The sequence below is a fragment of the Sus scrofa genome, chromosome 1 (assembly GCF_054392235.1).
Source record: "Sus scrofa isolate SSC_HxYL_T2T_F1_AM1 chromosome 1, Sscrofa_HxYL_maternal_Yorkshire_Landrace_v2.0, whole genome shotgun sequence".
NCBI classification, from domain to species: Eukaryota; Metazoa; Chordata; class Mammalia; order Artiodactyla; family Suidae; genus Sus; species Sus scrofa.
The window spans coordinates 193949477-193973246 of NC_139383.1; the positions used below are offsets into that span (position 1 = coordinate 193949477).

The following is a 23770-nucleotide window of genomic DNA, read 5'->3' on the forward strand; positions in this document are numbered from 1 at the left end:
TCTCCTAGGAAGGGGATCATAATATCTGCAGTCCTATAACATTATGTGTCCAAGACAGGAGAGTACCTCTTCTGGTGGAGACTTCTATTTGCTTTGCAGTTAACAAATGATAAGAGGGCTATATTCAACGTTTTGAATTTGAAAAGCTATGGAATGCTGGAAAATACAAAGTATAAAAGTAATCCTAGTACTTAATTCCTTATTATCCTAATACTTAAATTCTTTGTTTATCCTAATACTTAAATTCTTAAATTTGGCCTGTAATGTGTGAAATATGCTAAAATGCATGACTGCTAGAGCAACTTGTTACTTTACTCACCTACTTGGGACAATAATCTCTGGAGAGTATCAAATCTTCTGCAAAGTTGTTGGCCTCAATCTAAGCAATTTTGAATTACCTTATGGATTCCAGTCAGTGGGATATCAGATTGCTTCCTGTGTAGAATGCAGGTTTAAACCAACAACCACAAGGGCCTATCTTTGAAGCATAAAACACTTGGACATTAAAACTTCTTTTTGGCACAGTGCCTGAGGTCAGAAATCTGCATTTTCAGAACACATCACCTGGGATTTCTCAGCACACATGGCCTGAGTTCCACATTCTCTCTCAACTTCCAAGCATGCAGCTCTGTTGGAAAGAGAGAGCCCTGTTTTAGAGTCTATTAGAAAAGGAAAGACCAAACAAATGAGACCTCAACCTGGGTGACCAGTGAGAGAAATATCTTCTCAAAATGAAAGAGTGTGGAGACCAGGACAAGGTTGTCCAGAAACCAATGGAACCAAGTTGAAACTAGAAAGGCATTTGCATTTAGATGAATACAGTGGAGGAAAGTGAAGGTTAGACATTGGGAGAATGTTACAGGGAGAACAATGAAAGGGCTATTGCTATTTTCTCCAAATTCTGGCATAGAATTTCACGGCAAAAATTCCTAAAAAAGAGACCCCTAATTTAGAACTGACAGAATGAAAGAAAAGAAATAATTAGGTAGGCATTCAGCCCTTAAAGAATTGTGGAAGTATATGAAGTACATGATTTAACATGTTACTGGCCAATTTAAAAGAGGTGGTCAAGGCATTACCATTTGCCATCCTAAAAGAGTGGGAGAGAGTTCAGGGTGTTTTGGGGCCAGTAACTGAGGGCCCAGAATCTGCAGGATATACTCCAAGGGGCCAACAGAGGGTTGAGTACAAATGAAATCACATCCACCTTGCCAGCCATGCCCAGAATTGTCCATTTTTTCCTCCTAAAAACCTGAGACCCAGGAGGGACAATAGAAGTTATTTCATTTGACACTGTAGAGAATGAGGCTGCCTGCAGAGAGGGTAAGTGGGTTTACAGAGCTGGGTCTTGAATCTAATTGTTAGATTCCTCACCTGTGTGTGTTTTCCCTTTCCACACATGCCCTCAAATCAGGTAGCATCCTAGCATCAAGCCTTACTTCCTCCCATGTGAGCACTCCCCTCAGTGCTTTCAGATTTCACACCAAGGAAAAGAAGGCCAAGAATTTGCAAAGAAGTCACAAAAGAAGGTGTGTGTCAGGTGCTTTGTAATCATTTAATTAAAAAAAACAAAAACCCAAGAGGCAGCGATCACTGGCTCCATCCTATAGAAAGCCTAGACACAGATCTTGTCAAAGGCAACAAAGCTAGCAAATCTGGGACATCCCACAAGTTAATTCAATCCATTTCACCTCAGAATCAATGCTCCTTTACCCCCACAATGAAGCCAACTAGGATTCCAGCCCCCAGAGCCAATTCCTGAATGGGGTTCTCAAAATCACCAAAAGTTTGTTCTTCTCTAACTTCCACTGGCTCCCAGTTCCAGACCCTCTGTCCTGCAGAACACAGTATAACAGTCACATCCTGGCTCAGCACGCATTTGGGCCACCCCAGATTCTGTGTTGCAGGGTGAGGAGTCTCCCTCTGGAAACTCGGCTCTGGACACCTGCTGTCTCTTTCAGGTTGGTTGTGGGAGACCATTAAGTCAGGGACACCTGGTTACAGGGCAGCTTTGAGAGTAGGTGTGTGTACACTGCAGCCTGGAAAGCTCAAGGTGAGTGAAGATCACTATATAGGACTAGAAAGTGACCACAGCAAGACAGTGCCTTCCTTCCCCTTCCCCGTGAAGACAAAATACCTGGAGGAAGACTTGAAGTGCAGCAAGCAGGATACAGCCAGGACCAGAATTTAAAAAGCCCTTAACAGGTCACCTATTTCCAACACACCTCTGGCCCTGGAAGTGCCCAGGCCAACCTCACGTAGAGGATTGTATACATGAGCATGGATCCCTTCATAAGCTTGGAAATTCAGTGGTTTGGAACCTGACTGTTGAATAGTTTAAGGAGAAGGCTGCTGAGGAGAGCATGGGGTTGACACTAAAAAGTCTGCATCCTGAGCTGTTGGGGTTGTGAATGGGAGGTCCTGGGTGGATGGAATGAAGACTGGAAAAGAGGCTCTGGAATGGAGAAGTGGGTTCCTTTTGCATGTGAGCTTAGTTCTTTCTGAGTTCTTTTGCATTAGAATATTTTCAGCTATAGGCAATCGGAAAGCCAACCAAAAATAGCTTATACAATAACATTATTCTTCAGTTCACATATGGGAGGAAAATCAGAAGGGTGGGCTTCAGCTTTAGTAGATCCAGAAGTTCAATGATGTCATCAAGGACTTAGCGTCTTTTCATCTTCCACACTGCTGTCCACAGTGTCAGTTTAATCCTAAGGCAGTTCCTCTTGGGGCTGTGGGATGGCTGCCAGTAGCAATCAGCAGGGGAGTGTCTGCTTTCCTGCTGCTCTCTCTTAAGAGTGAGAAAGGACTTCCTCAGAAGCCTCCAGAAAATCTGTTTGGTCACATGCCCATTTCTCGACCAGTCACTGTCATGCAGGGTAGGAAAGCTCTTCAGACGAGGCATATCTACCCTGTGACCTCCCTGCAATTCCACAAACTGCCTTGATACCATCCATGAAGGGGGGATGGAATGGATGTTGCCTATCAAGTACAATGTTCACCATACCCTCCTGACACCTAGATAGTAAACTGCATGTAGCAATGTCAGGAAATCTTTATTGATGGAGTAGAAGTCTGCATTGTGAAGAGAATTTCCTATACGTGGAACCAGGTCCAGAAAGTCACCAAAGAAGAGCTAAGGTGAGAAAGGCCACTGGGCTGGGAGCTAGAGGCACTGCCTTCTCTTCTTGACCATTTTTGTTACTAACAGTTTGTGCAAGATTTGGGTACGCCACATGCAAAATATATTCCATCTCCTCTTTCCATAGTTCCAAAGGGTTGTTTTAAGATTAAAAAAGGTGTATGTCAAAGTCCTTTAGCTTCCTAGGAAGAAAGAAAATGTGCTATCTATTGTTATTTCATAATATTTTGTCACAAGATGGGAATTTTCCAAGTACATGAAAATCATCTTTTGTTAAGATGAAAATCTCCTGCTTATGACAGGTGACCAGAGTACTACTTTTAAAACACAGCCAAAAAAATAATGGAACTCTGAGCAGCATGAGGGAACCACCCAAGGCTCTGAGTCGACATTTGGCCTGTCTTTCTTGGGCTTGGACTTCTCGTTTGATTTAATGAGGGCTCAAGTAGAACCTCATTCTTTAGCTTCTCTGTCTGCTCTCTGGGGGACGTGAGCTTGCTGGAGCAATGGTATCAGCAAACATAACCCTTTTATTAAGTTCATCAAATGGCTGACTCTGTCCTGGAGGCCAGATTGTGCTGGTCGGTTATCATGACTCTGTTCCAGTACTTCTCATAGCAGCTGTTTTCAAACACATTCTTGGGCTCATACTTCAAGTATGAGGTTAATCCATTTGTCCATTCAACTATCTGTTGATGTGTAATCTTGATCACTATCAAACCCCAACATATTTAGTAGGCCTAGATCCAGGAATAGCACTGAGCTATGCTTTGTTCAGAAGGAATTACTCAGATATGTTGCCTCTGGGTGTGATCCTCAGTGGTCTCAGGGAGCTCTCTCTGTGCCTCATTCTTTCATGACTACATATACCACCTGCAACTCTTATTTTTTGAAGGCCCTTCATTACACTCGTGATGATCATCTTAGTATAGATCACCACATTGGACTTCCTAGCCTCTAGCTGCCCCCCGAGTCCTTGAGAGAGGTTAATTTATAAGCCCTATAGGTATTTCACAGGATTGCGAGAAATCTAAGCCCTACAGTAAGAAAGCCAGTGCTTGGGCCAGTGTCTACCTGCTACCGACCTATCCTTCACCATGGCTTCTCAGCGCCTACGTTCAGCATCTGCTAAAATTTCTAGATCATGTCCTTCTTCCTGTTCTATTATGATCCTGCTTGTGTATCCTATAACCTGTATATTACCAGGTTAACTATCACATTCTATATAAACTAAAATGGGAAAAAAGAGGAAGGGGAAAATAATTCTTTTTTAATGGCCAAACCCACCATATAGAAGTTCCCTGGCTAAGGATTGAATTGGAGCTGCAGCTGCAGGCCTATGGCACAGCTGAGCCACATCTGTGACCTACACTAAAGCGTGCAGCAACATCAGATCCTAAACCCACTGAGTGAGGACAGGGATGGAACCCGCATCCTCACGGACACTATGTCAGGTTCTTAACCTACTGAGCCACAGTGGGAACTCTGGGGAAATTATATTTAAAATAGAAATTATATATATGGAAATATACAAATAGATGTTATAGAGCATATATCTGCAGTTGGTTAAAAAACTATAGCTAGTATTTATGATTTTCCTATTTCATATTCTCTGCTTTCAGGCAGTTGTTTTTTCAGTTGGTAAAAGCGTACCTTTGTACCTGAAAGTTCTGAGACCTTGACAGAGTTACTGTAATCTTCCATTAAGTTTTCTAATCTTTGGAAACCAATGCTATTTCTTCCCTAAATGTTAGAAGAATTCACTAGGGATGACATCTGGGCCTGGAGTTGTCTTTCTGGAAAGTTTTACATTACAGATTCATTTTAGTGAATGCGAATAGAGCTATTCAGGTTTTTAAACTCTTTTTGAGTTTATTTTAATAACTTTTTTTCTAGGAAATTGTGTACTTCAGGATACTAACATTATTGTATCTTTTTAATGTAGGATCTACAGGGTGAGCCAATGTGAGCATCACAAACTGCATTTAATTATGATACCACAAGTGTTGATATGCTGTATTTTCATTATCATTTAATTCAAAATATTTTCTAATTTCCACTAAGAATTCTTTCAACCATAGATTATTTGTAAGTGCACTGCTTAATTTCCAGCCATTTATGTATTTCTAGTTATTCTTCTGTTACTGATTTTTAACTTAATTCCAATATGGCCAGATAATATATTTTGTTCATTTCAATCTTTGATAATATATTAAAACTTGGAGTTTCCTATCAGGTCAATGAAAATGCCTTGTCACTGCTGTGGTACAGGTTCAATCCCTGGCCCAAGAATTTCCACATACCACAGGCATGGCCAAAAATAAATAAATAAAAAGATATTAAGTTTTGTTTCATGGTTGAGAATGGCCAGTTTTGGTAAATGTTCTGTTTTTGTAAAAACAATTTGTATTCTATATCTGTAGGATGTAGTGTTTTAGACAGACCAGATAGATATATCAATTATTTTGATATATAGATATCAAAATTTTTCAGACCTATTACATCTTTACTAATTTTTCCTCTTTATTCTCTCAGTTACTCATTGAGGTATCCCCACTAAGACTGTGGATGTATCTATTTTTTCTTTTTAATATTAGGATATTTTTCTTTATATATTTTAAAGCTATGCTCTGAGGTACAAACAAATTTAGAATTGTATCTTCCTTGTGGATTGACATTTTCTATATATGAATTTTCCCTCTTTGTCTTTTATATTTAGTCATGTTTCTTGGCCAATTATACTCTGCAAAATTTTATAGCAACAGCAGCTTTCTTTTAAATAATGTTAACACTGTCTCCATATTTTCTCATTCTTTCAATGTTTCTCTTCCCTTATATATATATATTACTGCTTTTTATTTATTTATTTATTTTTCCTTTTTAGGGCTGCGCCCATGTCATATGGAGGTTCCCAGGCTAGCTGTCCAATTCCCTTATATTTAAGATATGTCTTTTTCTAAAGTAGCAGGTACTTGGGTTTTGTTGTTCTAATTCAGTTTTAAAATCTTAATATTTTAGTTGGATTGAGTTGTTTTAAATTTAACATAATTACAAATTTGGGTTTACAGCCATCATTTTACTATTTGTTTTCTATTTGTTCTATTTATTCTTGCATTTTTCTGCCTTCTTGGATTGTTTTGATTAATGAAGCATTTTTACTATTTTATTTTTCCTGCTATTAGTTTATTTTTTATGGTTTCAAAGAGTCAACATTCAATTAGATTTGACAACATAATTCTTAGATCCTTGATTTTGTTTTTTCTTACATTTCCAAGCTTTTCTGTTATTAAATTTCTTTTGCTTAAAAATTAACTTTTTTAACTGCAAGTCTGCTGGTGATGAATTCTCAGTTTTTGTTTTCTGAAACTGCCTTTATTTCACCTTCAATTTTTAAAAAATATTAATTCCAACTAATTAATTTTATTTTTTAAGACTTTACTTTTTTACAGTAATTTTAGATTTTCAGAATAATTGAGGGAGTGGTACAGAGACTTCCCATATACTCCTGCCCCCACACATTAATACCCCCCATTATCAACAGTCCCTACCAGAGAGCCACACTTGTTAACAATTGATGAACCTGCAGTGACACATCATAACACCCAAAGTCCACAGTTTACATAAGGATTCATTCTTGGTGTACATTCTATAGGTTTGGACAATGTATAAAGATATGTATCCATCCTTATGGTATAGTCCAGAGTATTTCCACTGCCCTAAAACTCCTGTGCTTCACTTGTTTATTCCTTCCCCCTCCCCTTAACCCCTAGCAATCATTGACCTTTTTATTTTCTCCATAGATTTGCCTTTTCTGGGATGTCATATGGTTGGATTATACCATATACAGCCTTTTCAGATTGGCTTTTTAAATTTAGTAGTACGCATTTAAGGTTCCTCCATACCTTTATATAGCTTGGTACCTCATTTCTTTGTAGTGCTAAATAATCCATGTATGAATATACCACATGTTTGTCCATTCAGCTCCTGAAGGTCACTTTGTTTCTTCCAAGTTTTGGCAATTATGAACAAAGTTTCTTTAAACAGCAGTGTGCAGTTTTTGTTGTGTGGATATGTTTTCAGCCTCTCTGAGAAAATACTAAAGAGTACAATTGCTGCAAGCTGTCTTCCAAAATGGCTGTACCATTTTACATTCTGACTAGCAATGAATGAAATCTACTATCACTTCACAACCCTGCCAACATTTGGTGTTGTCAATGTTCTGGATTTTGGCCCTTCTAACAGGTGTTTAGTATTATCTCATTGTTATTTTTATTTTTTAATTTGTACTTCCTCAATGTCAGATGAAGTGGAGCATCTTTTCATATTGCTGTTTGCCGTATTTCTCCTTTGGTGAGGGGTGTCTGTTAAGGGCTTTGGTCTTCTGATTTCTATCCTTTTTATTGCTTATGGTTCTGTGAAAGTAGTGCAGCTTTTTTTTTTCTCTTCTTCTACATTTGGCATATTGAAGGGATTGAAGGGATTGAATTTGAGTCAACTGTGGCAAAGCTGGATTCTTAACCCACTGTACCACAGCAGGAACTCCTCCTTTGACTGCTTTGGAGATTTCCTTGTATTTGGGTTTTGTTGGTATTTTTGTCTTATTTTGTTTTGTTTAGCAGTTTTACTGTGATTTACCTAGGTGTGTTTTTTCTTTGTATTTATTTATTGAATTTTGAGGCTTTTTTTTTTTTTTTTTTTTTTTTTTTTTTGTCTTTTTGCCATTTCTAGGGCTGCACCCAACGCATGTGGAGGTTCCCAGGCTAGGGGTCTAATCGGAGCTGTACCGCCAGTCTACGCCAGAGCCACAGCAACACAGGATCCGAGCAGTGTCTGCGACCTACACCACAGCTCACGGCAAGGCCGGATCCTTAACCCACTGAGCATGGCCAGGGATTGAACCTGCAACCTTATGGTTCCTAGTAGGATTCGATAACCACTGAGCCACAACGGGAACTGTGAGGCATTCTTGAATCTATAGCTTTTGTCCATTTTAGAAAATTCCCTACCTCTATCTAATTAAATATTTCTTCTGCTACATTTGCTCTTTCTTCTCCCATGACTCCAAGTGTACAATTGTTAGATCATTTCACCCTATCCAATATTGTCCATTCTTTCTACTCTCTGTGTTAATATGGATAATTTTTACTGATCTATTCACCAAATAACTGCTTTTCCTTTTCCTATATTTAATTTGCTTTTATATTCTACTGCATTTTTAATTTGTTATATATGTTAATTTCATTTTATTCTTCTAATAGATCATTTTCTGATAAAAGTTGTATTTTGCCTTTAATTTTGTACAGTGTATTAATCATGGTTTATTCAATGTCTCTATCTCATGACCTTAATACCTGGATCTCCACTGCATCTGTTTCTATTGTTTTTCTGCCTGATTCTATTTTTTTTCATGATTATACAAATGAAAATCTTTAAATTATTCATAATATATAAAAATAAGTTTACATCACTACTAATTATAATTTACTGCAGGGACATAAGACTGGCTCCATATTTGAAACTCAGTCAATGTAATTCCCCATATTAGCAGCTAAAGAAAAAAAAGCACATGATGTACTTCAAGCATTTGACAAGATTCAATAATTGCTTGTAGGGAAAAAAACCCAAAATTTACAATAGAAACAGAGGAACTCCCACATGATTAGGGACATCTACCAAAAAAAAAAAATATATATATATATATGTGTATATATATATATATATATATATATATATATATCTGTGAGTAGCATTATTCTTTTTTTTAATTGTTATTTCCCCAATACAATTTTTTTCTACTGTACAGCATGGTGACCCATGTACACATTCTTTTTTCCCCCATTATCATGCTCCATCATAAGTGACTATACATAGTTCCCAGTGCTACACAGCAGGCTCTCATTGCTAATCCATTCCAAAAGCAATAGTTTGCATCTATGAACCCCAAGTTCCCAATCCATCCCAATCCCTCCCCCTCCCCCTTGGCAACCACAAGCCTGTTCTGCAAGTCCATGATTTTCTTTTCTGTGGAAAGGTTCATTTGTACTGTATATTAGATTCCAGATATAAGTGGTAGCATATGGCATTTGTCTTTCTCTTTCTGACTTCACTCAGTATGAGAGTCTCTAATTCCATCCATGTTGCTGCAAATGGCATTATTTTGTTCTTTTCTATGGCTGAGGAGTATTCCATTGTCTATATATACCACATCTTCATAATCCAGTCGTCTGTTGATGGACATTTGGGTTGTTTCCATGTCCTGGTTATTGTGAATAGTGTTGCAATGAACATGTGGGTGCATATGTCTTTTTTAAGGAAAGTTTTGTCCAGATATATGCCCAAGAATGGGATTGCTGGGGCATATAGTAGTTCTATGTATAGTTTTCTAAGGTATCTCCATACTGTTTTCCATAGTGGTTGTACCAGCTTACATTCCCACCAACAGTGCAAGAGGGTTCCCTTTTCTCCACAACCCCTCCAGCATTTGTTATTTGTGGACTTATTAATGATGGCCATTCTGATTGGTGTGAGGTGGTATCTCGTGGTAGTTTTGATTTGCATTTCTCTAATAATCAGGGATGTTGAGCATCTTTTCATTTGCTTGCTGGCCATCTGTACATCTTCTTTGAAGAAATGTCTATTCAGGTCTTTTGCCCATTTTTCTGTTGGGTTGTTGGCTTTTTTGCTGTTGAGTTGTATAAGTTGCTTGTATATTTTAGAGATTAAGCCCTTGTCAGGTGCATCATTTGAAAACTATTTTCTCCCATTCTGTATGTTGTCTATTTTCTTTTTGATTTCCTTTGCTGTGCAAAAGCTTGTCAGTTTGATGAGGTCCCATTGGTTTATTTTTGTTTTTATTTCTGCTGCTTTGGGAGACTGACCTGAGAAAACATTTGTAAGGCTGATGTCAGAGCATGTTTTGCCTGTGTTCTCTTCCAGGAGTTTGATGGTGTCTTATGTTTAAGTCTGTCAGCCATTTTGAGTTTATTTTTGTGCATGTGTTCTAATTTCACTGATTTGCATGCAGCTGTCCAGGTTTCCCAGCTTTCTCCCATTTGATGTTCTTGCCTCCTTTGTTGAAGATTAAGTGACCATAGGTGTCTGGGTTTATTTCTGGATTCTCTATTCTGTCCCATTGGTCTGTCTGTCTGTTTTGGTACCAGAACCACACTGTCTTGATGACTGTGGCTTTGTATATTGCCTGAAGTCTGGGAGAGTTATGCCTCCTGCTTAGTTTTTGTTCCTCAGGATTGCTTTGACAATTCTTGGTCTTTTGTGGTTCCATATAAATTTTTGAATTGTTTGTTGATAATTCTTTATTGAATGCTGAATATTGCATAAAATGTGTTAGAGAAGGGCTGTATGATGTTATCCTTTTTCAAAAAGGGTTTTTGGCAGGCAGTTACAATAGGAGCAAATTATTTAATCCAATCAGAGACTTATCTGATTCAAGGCTGGGCTTTAGTCATTAGAAGGTTTAATGTATTTCTAGTGTGTTCTTATTTTAGGGTGTAGTTTTCTGGGAGATCCCAAAGGTTTTGGTGTTTATCAGAGACCTCTATTTGGTGGCAGTGCCAGGGCGGGGGGTGGGGGGGGGGTGGGTGCTGAACTCCAATTTCAATCTCCTTAGTTTTATGAAACTACTGATATCTATGGATAACTGTCTTAGCTCCTTAGCTTCTGATTTACTGCCTGTAATCTCCATTTCTAGGCCTGTGCTACCTGAGAATGCCTCCAGGAAAAAAGTGATTGAATGCCTGGCTCACTTTAATGGGTTTTCCTCTCCTCTAAGTCTTTGAGCCTCATAATCTGGCTGCCACAGTAGCCTTGATCTCCAATATTTGACTTCCCATCCCTATGAGACAAGTGAAGCTCTACTCAGCTTCTCTGACTCTTAACAACTATCTTTTACCCAGTTTTTCAACCTCCCCAGCCCATTGCTTATACTTCAGCAAATGCATCAAGAGAAAAATAGCAGAGAATATCTTGACTTACTCAATGGGTTTTCTTCCCCCACCCCCACCCCCACCCTCCATATTTTAGCTACTGCGGTAGCTCTCTTTAAAAATGTTCAACCTTTGCTAATGGTCAGTGAGGGGATTAATATTCTATAAGATAGCTTCATAACTAGATGTGAAATTCTCTCATTAACTTTCCTGGGCATGATAATACTAAGAGATAATCCAGATGCTTCATTTCTACATTTTCTTGCCACCATTATGTGGCAACAATCTTCACTATGCAGGCTTAACTACCTTGATTAAGACTCAGACTTTACCTTTTCTTTAGAATGTTTTTCCCTTAAAAAAAAAATGAGCATGAATAACCCAGTGGTAATCTCAGTTTCTTTCTTTTTTTTTTTTTTTAATTTTCCCACTGTACAGCAAGGGGGTCAAGTTATCCTTACATGTATACATTACAATTACATTTTTCCCCCACCCTTTCTTCTGTTGCAACATGAGTATCTAGACAAAGTTCTCAATGCTACTCAGCAGGATCTCCTTGTAAATCTATTCTAAGTTGTGTCTGATAAGCCCAAGCTCCCAATCCCTTCCACTCCCTCCCCTTCCCATCAGGCAGCCACAAGTCTCTTCTCCAAGTCCATGATTTTCTTTTCTGAGGAGATGTTCATTTGTGCTGGATATTAGATTCCAGTTATAAGTGATATCATATGGTATTTGTCTTTGTCTTTCTGGCTCATTTCACTCAGGATGAGATTCTCTAGCTCCATCCATGTTGCTGCAAATGGCATTATGTCATTCTTTTTTATGGCTGAGTAGTATTCCATTGTGTATATATACAACATCAGTTTCTAATCCAATGAAACAATTGTTTTCTGTCTTTGTGGAATAACTCCTTCCTTTGGTATCAAGATTTCTAACATAGCAGAGTTCATTGTTGTAGGCTGAGAGATGACAGACAATAATGAGAAATGACAGATATCTTTCATACCTTGGTCCCACACCAATGTATTCTATGGGAGAATCATCATTTTTACCGGCTATAAATTCAGAGAATAAATCACATCCTAAAAAATACCACTCTAACTCAACAAGGTTGTGTATTGTCTCCCAGCTGATGCTATAACTGACTCTAAAACAGACCATCCAACTGTTCTATAAAGTCAACTCTTCTTTGCATGAGGTTTATAGCATACTGTCTTAAATCATTCATTCTCAAGTGATGTGATTTGCCCTGTAGGGAACATTTGGTAATGTCTGGAGACATTTTTATTGTCATGACTTGTAGGGTGGGGGAGACTTACTGATTGGCATCTAGTGAATAGAGAACAGAGATGATACCATTCTCTTATGCACAGGAGAGTCTTCTGCAAGAAAGTTATCTTGTCCAAAATGTCAATAATGCTACTGTTTAGATGCTCTGCTTTAAAACTTTCACTGTCAAGTAAGTTCCTTGGTCAGAAGCTGTGTTGCACAGGTGAAAGTGACAGAGGATAGAGCATTCAGTGGATTTTGGAACTGTGGTCCTTTCATAAAGGGACCAGAGAAAGCAAACAGAAATTCAGTGACTACTCAAGTGAGGACAAATTGCTATTTTCCCCAAGTAGAAAAGATTAGATGTAATTAACTTGCTTTGGGTACATATTTGGACCATCTCAGATTATGGAATTCTGTAGAAGCACAGGACTGATTTTTGCTGCTGCTGGCAAGTGGGGTATTCAGCAGGAGCATATTTACACATGGTGATAAAAGTCTGTATTGTCAAAACCAAGCATTGCTGGCATTTCTATCACCATGGGCATTTTATGTATGATCCCATTGCTCATATTAGGGTGAGTGAGTAAAAGGGCTAAAATAAATCCACTGGATGGGTCATTTTGTCCTACTAGTTATTAAACAGCTTCCTTTACAGTAGCAACTTTTACTGATCATTCACATAGAACAAATATTCGCAGACTCTAGGGCCATTCTAAAAAACTGATCTATAAATCTCCCTCAACTTTCTTGTGATTAATCTCCAAATTGATTCCTTCTAATGTCTGCCCTCTGGATAGATTCCATAAATAAGATAGAGCCCCACATTAGGCTACCTCTCTTAGCAAGAAATGAGGACAAGGTACATAGCTTAAAAAATCTCCTTTAGGGTGATTTTTTTCTTGATTGTATTTTAGGGCCACGTCTATGCAGAAACAAAACACATCAACAGTTCATTTCAAACACAAAATGAATATAAATCCTTGCTTACTGGTGCCACTTTTTATTTCCCCTGATTCCTCCATCATCTTCTACCCTAACCTCAGCTGCTTTAAGGAAATAGATGGTTAGGGATGGGTTGAAGTTCCTCTATCCCTGGGGGATGTCATAGGCTATACATATCTGTCTGAGTACACTGGAAAACTTGGGGAAGGGTAGAACCTCAATTTTTTTTTTTTTTTTTTTGCTTTTCAGGGATGCACCTGTGGCATATGGAAGTTTCCAGGCTAGGGGTCAAATCAGAGCTGCAGCCGCTTGCCTATACCACAGTCAGAGCAACGCCAGATCCAAGCCGCGTCTGCGACCTATACTACAGAGAAAAAAATCAAAAGAAATAGACTAAAATGGGAAGTGGACACCTCATCAACAAGTCTGAATCAATACTTCAAACCCATAAAAGAAAATAATTTCCATTTATAATCCTATGGCCAACCAAATTATTGGTGTAAAATAAGGTCCTAGTTAAGCATGCAAAGACAGGCATGGTTATTAATGCAATCTGCACGCTTATGATCTCCGAATTTATATAATTAGCCCAGACCTTGACATGTAATCCCTGACTTGTTCAGTTATCGTTAAATAGTCCATCTGGATCTCTCAAAAACTCTCTAAACTTAGTATGTTCAAAAGTGAACTGAATAACCTGTCTGATAAATTCCCTATATTATACTCTTTCATCTCAGCAAATTATACCATTAGACATCCATCAAACTTTCAGTCATTACCAAATTCTTCCTCTCTCCTATTACCAACACTTGTAAATTATCAATCTTCTCAATTCTACCTACTAAGCATTTCTCACAGCCATTCTCCCCTTTTTCCTCACTGTTGCCCCCTTAATTCACTCTCAGCATTTCCTCTCTGGCCTCCCTAACTCTAATCTTGACTGACTTCAGTCCACACCATTTACTATGGCAAGAATGATCTTTCTATAAGGTAAATATGGTCACCTCTACCTTGATCCAAAGACTCAACAGTTTTCCCATTCTTGATTTCATGATCTCTCTCCTGACCATCTCCTTTCTTCTTCCTATTCCCTATCTCACCTTCCTTGCTCCAACTACGCCAAATCATCCTGTATCTGCAGCTCTTTAATGCAATTTCATGCCCCTATATTTTTCCTCCCATTGTTTCCATTGCTAAAAAAGCTCTATTCTGCTGTTGATGACAGTCTAATTATCTGCCAAGATTTAATGGAAGTATCGGCTTTTCTAAGAAAACTTTTCTGAATCTCCATGCAATTCTGCCATTCTGAGCAGATATCCATTTACATTTTACATGTCCCTAGTGTGCCCTGAAAATACTTACATGCTTCCTCTTTACTAGATTGAGAATTCCTTAAAAGCATGGACCGTGTCTTGCTTACTCTTATATAATCAGCACAGTATTTAGCAAGTCAATATTTATAAATGAATGGATAAATAAATGAGTGAATAAAACCTTCTTCATTATCTTCTGTTCTGGATAGTCTTTCTCCAAACTCAACTATTATCCTTAAACTATTGCCTAATTCTCTTCCTCCTTTCATAGATCAACACCCTGGACTGGGGGCAGAAAGATAGTTCCCATATAGGTTTGGAAGAAATCTGAAAATAACAGGACCCATGCTAGGTTTTCTTTATAAGTCCACAAATCACACAGAGACATCTAAGCCATGGGACTGGAAAAGTAGAGTAGTAGGTTCTCAGGGAGATACCCTAGAGGTAGGCCTGGGCAGCCTCCCAGAAGCCTACACACTGTATAGTGGTATCAAGAAAGCAGCAGAGAATTCTCAGGCCCAGAAGGAAGGCAGGCAAACAGGAGGACAAGCAAACTAGTGCGTCAGACAGGGCCTGGGTCATGATAGGAGGTGAGAGCACCACAGGAGGTGTCAGAGGTGATAGAGAAGTCTATGGATTCTAGCTGGACACACCAAAAGCCAGGCAGAAGTCACACCACAATGGGCATGGCAAGAAGAGAAGCTCATGCTTGGACTCTAGGTGAGATGAGAAACCCAGACCAGGGACCACTCAGGGCTAGATGTTCCTTCTTAGTGCCAAGATAATGTGAAAGCCAGAAAACTAGATTACCTGAAGTAGAAAGACAGGAAAAAGGAAGGGGTAGAAGCCATGGGTGACTCCATAAACCAGATTTGGCAATTTGCAAGTGGCTGAGATAGTAATACTCAGATTTGGCTGCAAATCATTATGTCAGACTACATATACCTGAATAGCATTGGCTAAGCCATCCATTCTGAAGAAGACATTGGAGATGAAAAGTTGTCAGTCACAGAAAATAAATTATCTTTCTCCACACAAGTCCTAACATGCACTTTTAGGTCTCCCCACTTCTAGCCTCAGGTATCCATGGAAACCACATATCCCAAACATTCCATAACTTCGAATAGTCTTGTTTCTTAGGATTGCATCAATTCCGCAGCGCCATCTGCCCCACATTTTGGTAAAGAAAATACTACATACAGAATTCCATTACTGACTTGCCCCCATCCTCCATCCACACACCAGGGAAAAGAATAGGTGGTAAGGTACATTTTGCTTTCAAAACTCTTTAGTTGTGATCCTTATATTGTCAGAGATTTCCTATGACACATGCTGTACAGATTTACATGCTTCAATGCTGGAGAGCTGAGACACATTTTAAATCTGCACGTTGGCCCTTCGGGAGTGACAGCCTGCACCGCTTTTCCACTTGTTTCATCATTTCATTAGTAATTATGCAGAACAAATGTGATCCTCAAGTGAAAAATGATGATGGGGTAGAAACATATTATTAACCCTTAAGGAAAGCTTTTAGAAAAGTCAAGGTTAGTTAAGGTCTTCAGTCAAATTAGCCTCTGGAAGTTTACATATAAATAAAAACAAACAGGGAAGCTCGAGGACCTCTTGGGTGGTTGGAAAGGGGAGGAGAGAAAAGCTGTAATTAAGTTTCCTTTGTCATCAACCATTTCTCAGATAAATGACCATAAATTACTAGAATGTGCCTTAACTCCTGGCACTGCAAAGCCACAAAACTCTCTATCTCTTGACTTGCTTTAGAAATTTGGTGTAAGTAATTGGAAAAGTAAGAGATGCTTAGGTCCAAACCTCTGGCTTTCTTAAGCTTATGAATAAAACTTCTAAATTAATTGGAGCAGAAGTTGCTTAATCTAAACCACATTCTGGCTTAACTGTCTTCTGTGTCATTTTTGCTGGAAGGAGAAAATAGATTTTCTAACATCATATTTAATTTCATTAGCTACTGTTGCCTTTTTTTTTTTTTTTTTTTTTAACAACACATGAAGGTAAACATTCTCCCTGTGATAAGGCTGTGTTTATAAACTGGGTTTAGGATGAAAGGAAACCCTAAATTGATGTGTTTTCATTGTCAGGTTAATGGTTCTTTACTAATCCCCTTTCTGTGGGCCAGCAAGGTGCTGGCCTTGGCATATTTTGGGTGATTCTAACATATTTGCCTTCCTAAGCACTGTAAGAGGAGGAAGCCCTTTCCTCTGCTGAGGAATGCCAAGACACGATGCCCTCCTCTCCTCTTGGAAATGAACTCTTGTGCAACAAAGTAAAAATATACAGACATTTCAAAGCTTGCAAGTGAGGGTTGAATGAACGATTATTTGTTCCTCTAATAACTGAACCCTTTATGCAGGCCTCCCCCCATTTTCTTTTTGTGTCTCCCCACCATGGATGCAGGGCTCTGCTACACTGAGGGTGGGAGGAAAGTGCATCTACTTCTGGGCTGTGAAGTGTGAGCTGCCATACTTCTTCTCAGGAAAGAGCTGAGGGCTTAAAGAAAGTATATTGTTAAATATTTCGAAGCCACAGAAAAGTGTAAGGAGTTACGTAATGGACAAACATGTGCACACCACCCAGCTAAAGAAGTGACTCATTACAAACATCATTGAAGACCCTTTGTAAAACCCACTTATTTTCCTATAACTCATCCTTCCTCTCCTTTCCAGGTGCAAGTCTTCAGATTTTCTCATACGCTAACGTGTCCCTAAACTAAATGCAATGTTCCTTTTACATTTCTAGACTACATAAATAGAATCTACATACATTTGTGTGTACCAAAATATATGATTACCACTGTAGCATTAGCTGACACCTCTATCACATCTGGTACCATTTATGTTTTTGTAATGGATAAAGCTGTATCATGTGCATGGTTCTAATTCACCATTTCCATTCTACATATGGCTAACTCACAACTTGTCTCATCACAGAAGTCCTTCTTTCCTCCTGGACAGATATAGGTATACCGGGAGCATTAATGGGACCCTCAGATGGCAGAATCCACAGCAAATAAAACATCTCCACTTAAGAGAATTTCTCACAAAGAGAAAAATTTAAAGAAAATACACATTGGATGATACGTTTGTTATTCCACTTTCTGTTTTAATTTAATTCTATGGCACTTGCTTTTGTATATGCCCTGGGTGTATTTCTACAATTGGGTGAGTTAACTCTTTCTGCACATCACTGACTATTTTAAACGCTGAAATAAGAAACTGAGATCTGTTGTCACCTGCTAATGTTGTTCATGGACCCAAGTCTTCAAGAAAATGGGTGCTTGTCTTAGGGTATTCTGAGCCTCAGAGTAGGCATGACCAGGTAGGGAGAGTTTGGCAAGAAGAATCCTGCCTTGTAAGGAAGCAATTCTGGAAAGTTCCCAAAAGGCTGCTGATGACAAAGACTAGGGTATCTTTCCTCTTTGCATCTTAAACCTTAAGGCAGCATGCAAGAGGCTAACAAGTGTCTGTAGTGATGAGGCTGCCTCCTGATTTTAAGGAATAAATTAACAAGTACATTGGGCAAGGTCATGGGTTTCTGACTCCCAGACCTGTTTTCTATTTCTTAGGCCTTCTATCTTTGGCTCCTTCTACAGTGTTAGTCTGTAGTCTGTTCTTATCTCTTCTGTTGCAGACTCAGTAAACCCGGCGATTTTGATCTACTGAAAAGTGTTTATTAAATCCTGCTGAGTCTTCCTTTGAAATGCCTCTTATCCATATCCCTTCCTTTCCATCACCTCCCCTGCCCTCAGCCATCACTTCACACCTGGATAGCTGGCATGGACTCAGAGCTGGACTAGGCAAAGCCTCCTCTTCTTCCCAATTCATCCTACATGCCAAGGCTATTCATCTTCCTCAGACACACTTGTTCCACACTTCATTGGTCCCAAACCTTCAAAGAGTTCCCATTTCTAGGACATCAAACCTAAACTGCTTTTCTGGGTTTTCCAGACCCATAATTTGTGTATCCTGGTGATTATTACTTCCTGTTATTTCATGCTACCTTACTTCAGCTCTAGTTTGGCTAATCTCTCTCACTTCCATTAAAATGTCATTCTCATGTCTCTCTGCGGATGTTCATTTCTTCTGGAAGACTTTAACTCTTCAAATTACTCATTCATTCACAACATATGTATTGAGAGCCTCCTCTATGCTAAATCCTAGAGTTCTAAGATCAAGATTATTTTTCAGCTGCATTTTTTTTTTTACCATCTCATCCCTGTTAACTTCTTTCATTAATCTTAATCACTTTATTCTATATCTATATCTAGTCCAGTGCCTAAAGGTAAAGGCAAGTGAGAGACATGAACCTTTCTTCTCAAGTAGCAACCACTTAAGCAGTAAGAGGAATGAAGAGAATTTCAACCTCTAGAGAGGTATTTAAGTAAGGGAAGATGTGAGAATTGAATGAAATGAAATGTGACTGATGGAGCAGTGATTTGGCAGTAAATTATATGTAACCTTATTTTGTTCACTCTTGTTTCAAATGGGTTTTTCTTATCTTCATGTTGGAAGATAAGCTATTTGAGGGCAAAGGCTAAGCCTTCTTTGAATTGCCCCAGTTCTTTTTTTTTTTTTTTTAAATTGCCCCAGCTCTTAAACAGTACTAGATACCCTGGAGCCTTTGCCAGTTTGACACTGCTTCTGACTCTCACACAATGAAATGCTCTCTTGCCTGCTTTCCCAGGGACAGTGTTGATGGAAGAAGCAGGTTGGGGTGCAGCCACCTTCCCAGGCTTATTCTCAGTTTATTTCCTTAAGAAAGAGAAGCCTTTGGATAAGCAAGAGGCAAGCAGGCATGCAATGAAAATAGGTAACATCTGAACATCCATCTTCCTTCCTAGTGGTTCTGCCCCCACAGATCAGCAGCATATAGTATTATTTCCCTAGAAATGTTTGTCCTTGACACACTCTCTTTCCTCGATGTGCTTCCGCTGTTTTAGTCATTCCTCCTCATGTACATAGCATGACATTTTTACCATTCTCTTAAACCACAACTCCTAGTGAGACTGGAAGATTATAAATCAGGGAAGTGGGGAGGCATTCTTCAAACCACTGTAGAGGAATCTAAAATAGTTTTGATTAGGTTTTAGGTTGGAGTTGAGTTTTAGTCCAAGTCACCCTGCTGCCAGTTCAAACCACTGTTGATGGCAGTGACATGCAGCTTGTATTTTTGCTTTCTCAATAACTTCACTCTCTGTGGTAAAGGTTCATTTTAAACAAGATCATAATTTGGATTGTTTTTAGATTTAATCAGAGTCATGCTTTATTATGAGTCAGCATTTTAGTGTATTACGTCTTTCCCCTTTTTAGAGAACTCTATGCTATGAATTTTAAATTTAGAACATTGGGTCTGAACAAACAATGAACCATGACCTTTCAAGAAAATATGATGAAACTGTTTCTTATTCAAAAGGAAACAAGCTATAAAGGCCAAAGAAGCTACTGATTTATGATATATATTTTAAATTGAGAAGCAACAGCAAATAGGAAGTTCAGTGATGCTGCAACAATGTGGCCACAAGTAGCCCAAGTAATTCTGTCAGAATGTAATACAAGAACTAACTTATGGTGCTTACAAATAAATTTTTTTAAAAAGTAAAAGACTTCATGGATGCTTCTAATAACTTAAAAAGAGGTAGTTCTCTACTTTTTTACTTTGGAAAAAAACTGAAATCTCAATTTCCATTTAGAAACTGAAATGTTATGGGAAGGGGAAACCATGCTAATTGATGAAGACATAGGTTTTATATATAATATCTTGGCTTAAAAAAGATGCAGATTATATCCTCCTTTTATCTCCACATGCCCCTTTCCCCTCCTCCCCCTAAATATGTTATTTCAATTTATGTTTGGCCCAGGAAGGCATATTGTTATAATTTCCATTTCATGGGTAAGGAAATTAGGACATTGAAAAACTCAAATTCAAAACATCGGCTGGGGAAACAGAAGCAGCAATGGTTCCAGTACCAGAACTGTGCTTATTCTAGAAGACTTGGACATATCTGAGAAATAGGAGGTGACATCATTATTCTTTTGTGTCCCCCTAAAATGTATATGTTGAAATCCTAATCCCTAGTGGTGATGGTACTAGGGGTGGGGCCTTTAGGAGGTCATTAGATCATGAAGGTTGAGCCCTCATGAATGTGATGAGTGCATTTATAAAAGAGATCCTCCAGAGCATCCTAATCCCTTCTGCCATGTGAGAATACTGTGAGAAGTGCATGACCCAGGAGAGGGTCCCCACTCAATTATGCTGGCACCCTGATCTTGGACATCCAGCCTCCAGAACTGTGAACAATAAATGTCTGTTTAAAAACCCCAATCTACAGTATTTTATTATAGCATCCCAAACAGACAAAGACAGATGCATTTCTACCATCTGGGCCAGTTCCTTCTCAGGACCACCAAGAATTAGCGCCTTAGTGCATTAGAATAAGGTGACAGTCATGGAGAAGAGCTTTGCTTTAATCTTCCTTCAAAAACAAGCCTATCTTAGAGTTTCTGCTGTGGCGTAGCAGAAACAAATCCAACTAGGAACCATGAGGTTGCAGGTTGGATCCCTGGCCTTGCTCCGTGGGTTAAGGATCTGGCATTCCCATGAGCTGTGGTGTAGGTGGCAGATGCAGCTTGGATCCTGCATTGCTGTGGCTCTGGCGTAGGCCAGCAGCTACAACTCTGATTAGACCCCTAGCCTGGGAACCTCCATATGCTATAGGTGTGACTATAAAAAAACAAAGACAAAAAAAAAAAACAGGAGTTCCCGTCGTGGCACAGTGGTTAACGAATCCGACTAGGAACCATGAGGTTGTGGGTTCGGTCCCTGCCCTTGCTCAGTGGGTTGACGATCCGGCGTTGCCGTGAGCTGTGGTGTAGGTTGCAGACGCGGCTCGGATCCTGCGTTGCTGTGGCTCTGGCGTGGGCCAGTGGCAACAGCTCCGATTCGACCCCTAGCCTGGGAACCTCCATGTGCCGCGGGAGCGGCCCAAGGAGGTAGCAAAAAGACAAAAAAACAAAACCATAAAACCCCACCATCTCTCTGAGTGCACTTACATGATAGCTACCAGCAGCTACACCTTCAAGATAAGCTATAGCATTTGGGTGGAAGCCACCCTCTTCTTAGAAAACCATGACCAATAACAGAGTATGGCAGAAATAACATGACCTGGCCCTTTCTGCCCAATGTAGGACTCTTCTCTAAGCAGCCTTGGCACTGGAGCTCCCCACTGGGCTGGCTGAGACTCTCTTGGAGCTCAAGCACAACCAGGGCCTCTTCCTACACTTTAGTCCTTTCCTCGCCATCTTCACTCACAGGGGTCAGAACAGTATGAAGGCTTCCCTTGCCTGATTCTGTTGACACTCCCCTTACCATTCATGCTTTTACCACCACCAAATCTCTTAGCTCTATCTTGGTATCTACTTCTTGTGGAATCTGAGCTGACACAAAAGCCTGTCTACAACATCATTGTTGACAGAGGCCTGTTTATATTAACTACTCTAATATCACTTTTATATAACTAGAGGGGTAGAACTAAGACCCTATGATGCCCATCTGACCAAACATGTAGATATCACCAATTTCCTTTGTTTTACTCCTTTCATCAGTCCCTGTATCGAAATAATTGTGATTTAAGATAGTGAAGCAAAATATTTTTCAATTTTATGGCCCAGCAAAATAAATAGGTAAAATATTGAGGAACTGATATAATGTTTCCAGTTTTTAAAATTTTACATAATAAAGGAATTAAAATGCATCTGTACATACTGCCATAATTGTTTAACAAAAGAGAGTATTTTTAACAAAAATAGAGGAAGGATACTATATGAGACTCAAAGATGAAAAAGCTACACTAACCTATAATAAATAATCATGCAAAAATAGCAACAGAAATAAGCTAGGGCATCAGGTTCTTCCCTTACAGGATTAATTGCTCTAGGAATTGCTCTCAGTGTATACAGTTAGAAACCAGACACATTAGATAGCATATTCCATACATTAGATAGCAGGTGGCACAGGATGATGGTTCCTAAGAGAAGAGAAATAAATGAGGCAAGTTCCATGATAACACTGCTTACTGCCTGGGGCAGTCCCCAGGCTTAAGAGCAGGGATATTAAACTGACACGGAGCCTAGTGCTATTATAAAATTGAGGAGAGTTGGAGAGGAGTCCTGTTAAGTCTATGGTTGAGTAATTACCTATACATCCACAGGTGAAACTACCTAAGGATTGGGAATCAGTATAAACAACAGGCCAAACAATTCTCAGAGCTCATCAAGGCTCTAAATGATATACTGTGTGATTCTACCAGCTAGACTGGAGAGACCTCCTAAAAAAATTCAGGCATGGATAGAATTGTCATAAGTGTCATGCATGAGTTGTGGGCAAACATTATTTCCAAATGAAAGCTAGCTTAGACCTGCCATATAAATTCATGAAAACATGCCTTAAAGGGATCAAACTGATTCACAAGTAACTAAACTATACACCAGAACAAATCCAACACTCTTTAAAGAAATAAAATAAAATTCAGCACCCAACAACATGAAATTCAAAATGCTTATCATCCAAAGGAATGGAAAGAAGTAGGGAAATATTATTCATAATCAGAAGAAAAGCCGATCAATATAAACAACCCCCCAAGTAATATGGATTATAGTATTATTAAAGAAGGGCCACAAATCAGCTATAATAATTTTTGTAACTGTTTTCAGGGATATAAAAGAAAACAATAAATTATAAGGAGATACACAGAATTATTTTTGAAGACCCTAAAGAAAGGGTCCTCTAAAGAAAATAATTTACATTATCTATGTGTAAAAAATATACTCAGTGGGATTAGTATCACGGTACACACCAAAGAATTAAAGATAAGTGAACCTGAAGACAAAGGACTAGAAACTATTCAAAATGAAAAGAGAAAAATTAAGTGACCTATCCTGTGACCTATAGTGCATTAGCAAATGATGTAACATATGTAACTTAATGTCTACAAAAAGAATAAAGATGAGGGAGTAGAGCACAAAAAAAGTTTGAAGAATTAATTGCCATTAAAAAAATTAGTTAAAAACTTTAAACTTACAGGTATGAATCCCAAGCACAAGTACATAAAGAAATTAAAGACATATCATAAT

At 38.8% G+C, this 23770-nt stretch overlaps 1 protein-coding gene across 6 annotated transcripts in view; it reads right to left on the minus strand.

Annotated features, from left to right (window-relative positions):
• Positions 1-23770, minus strand: part of LOC110262205 (uncharacterized) — a 343233-nt gene that overhangs the window by 115697 nt on the left and 203766 nt on the right. Inside the window, exon 4 of one of the 6 annotated variants that reach the window (XR_014819151.1) lies at positions 565-628. The exons of 4 other annotated variants lie outside the window; for them this stretch is intronic. The gene's annotated coding sequence lies outside the window, so the exon portion shown is untranslated. Of the gene's footprint in view, positions 1-319; positions 629-23770 lie in introns of all 6 variants that reach the window. One more of the 6 variants, XR_014819160.1, reaches the window with a different exon arrangement.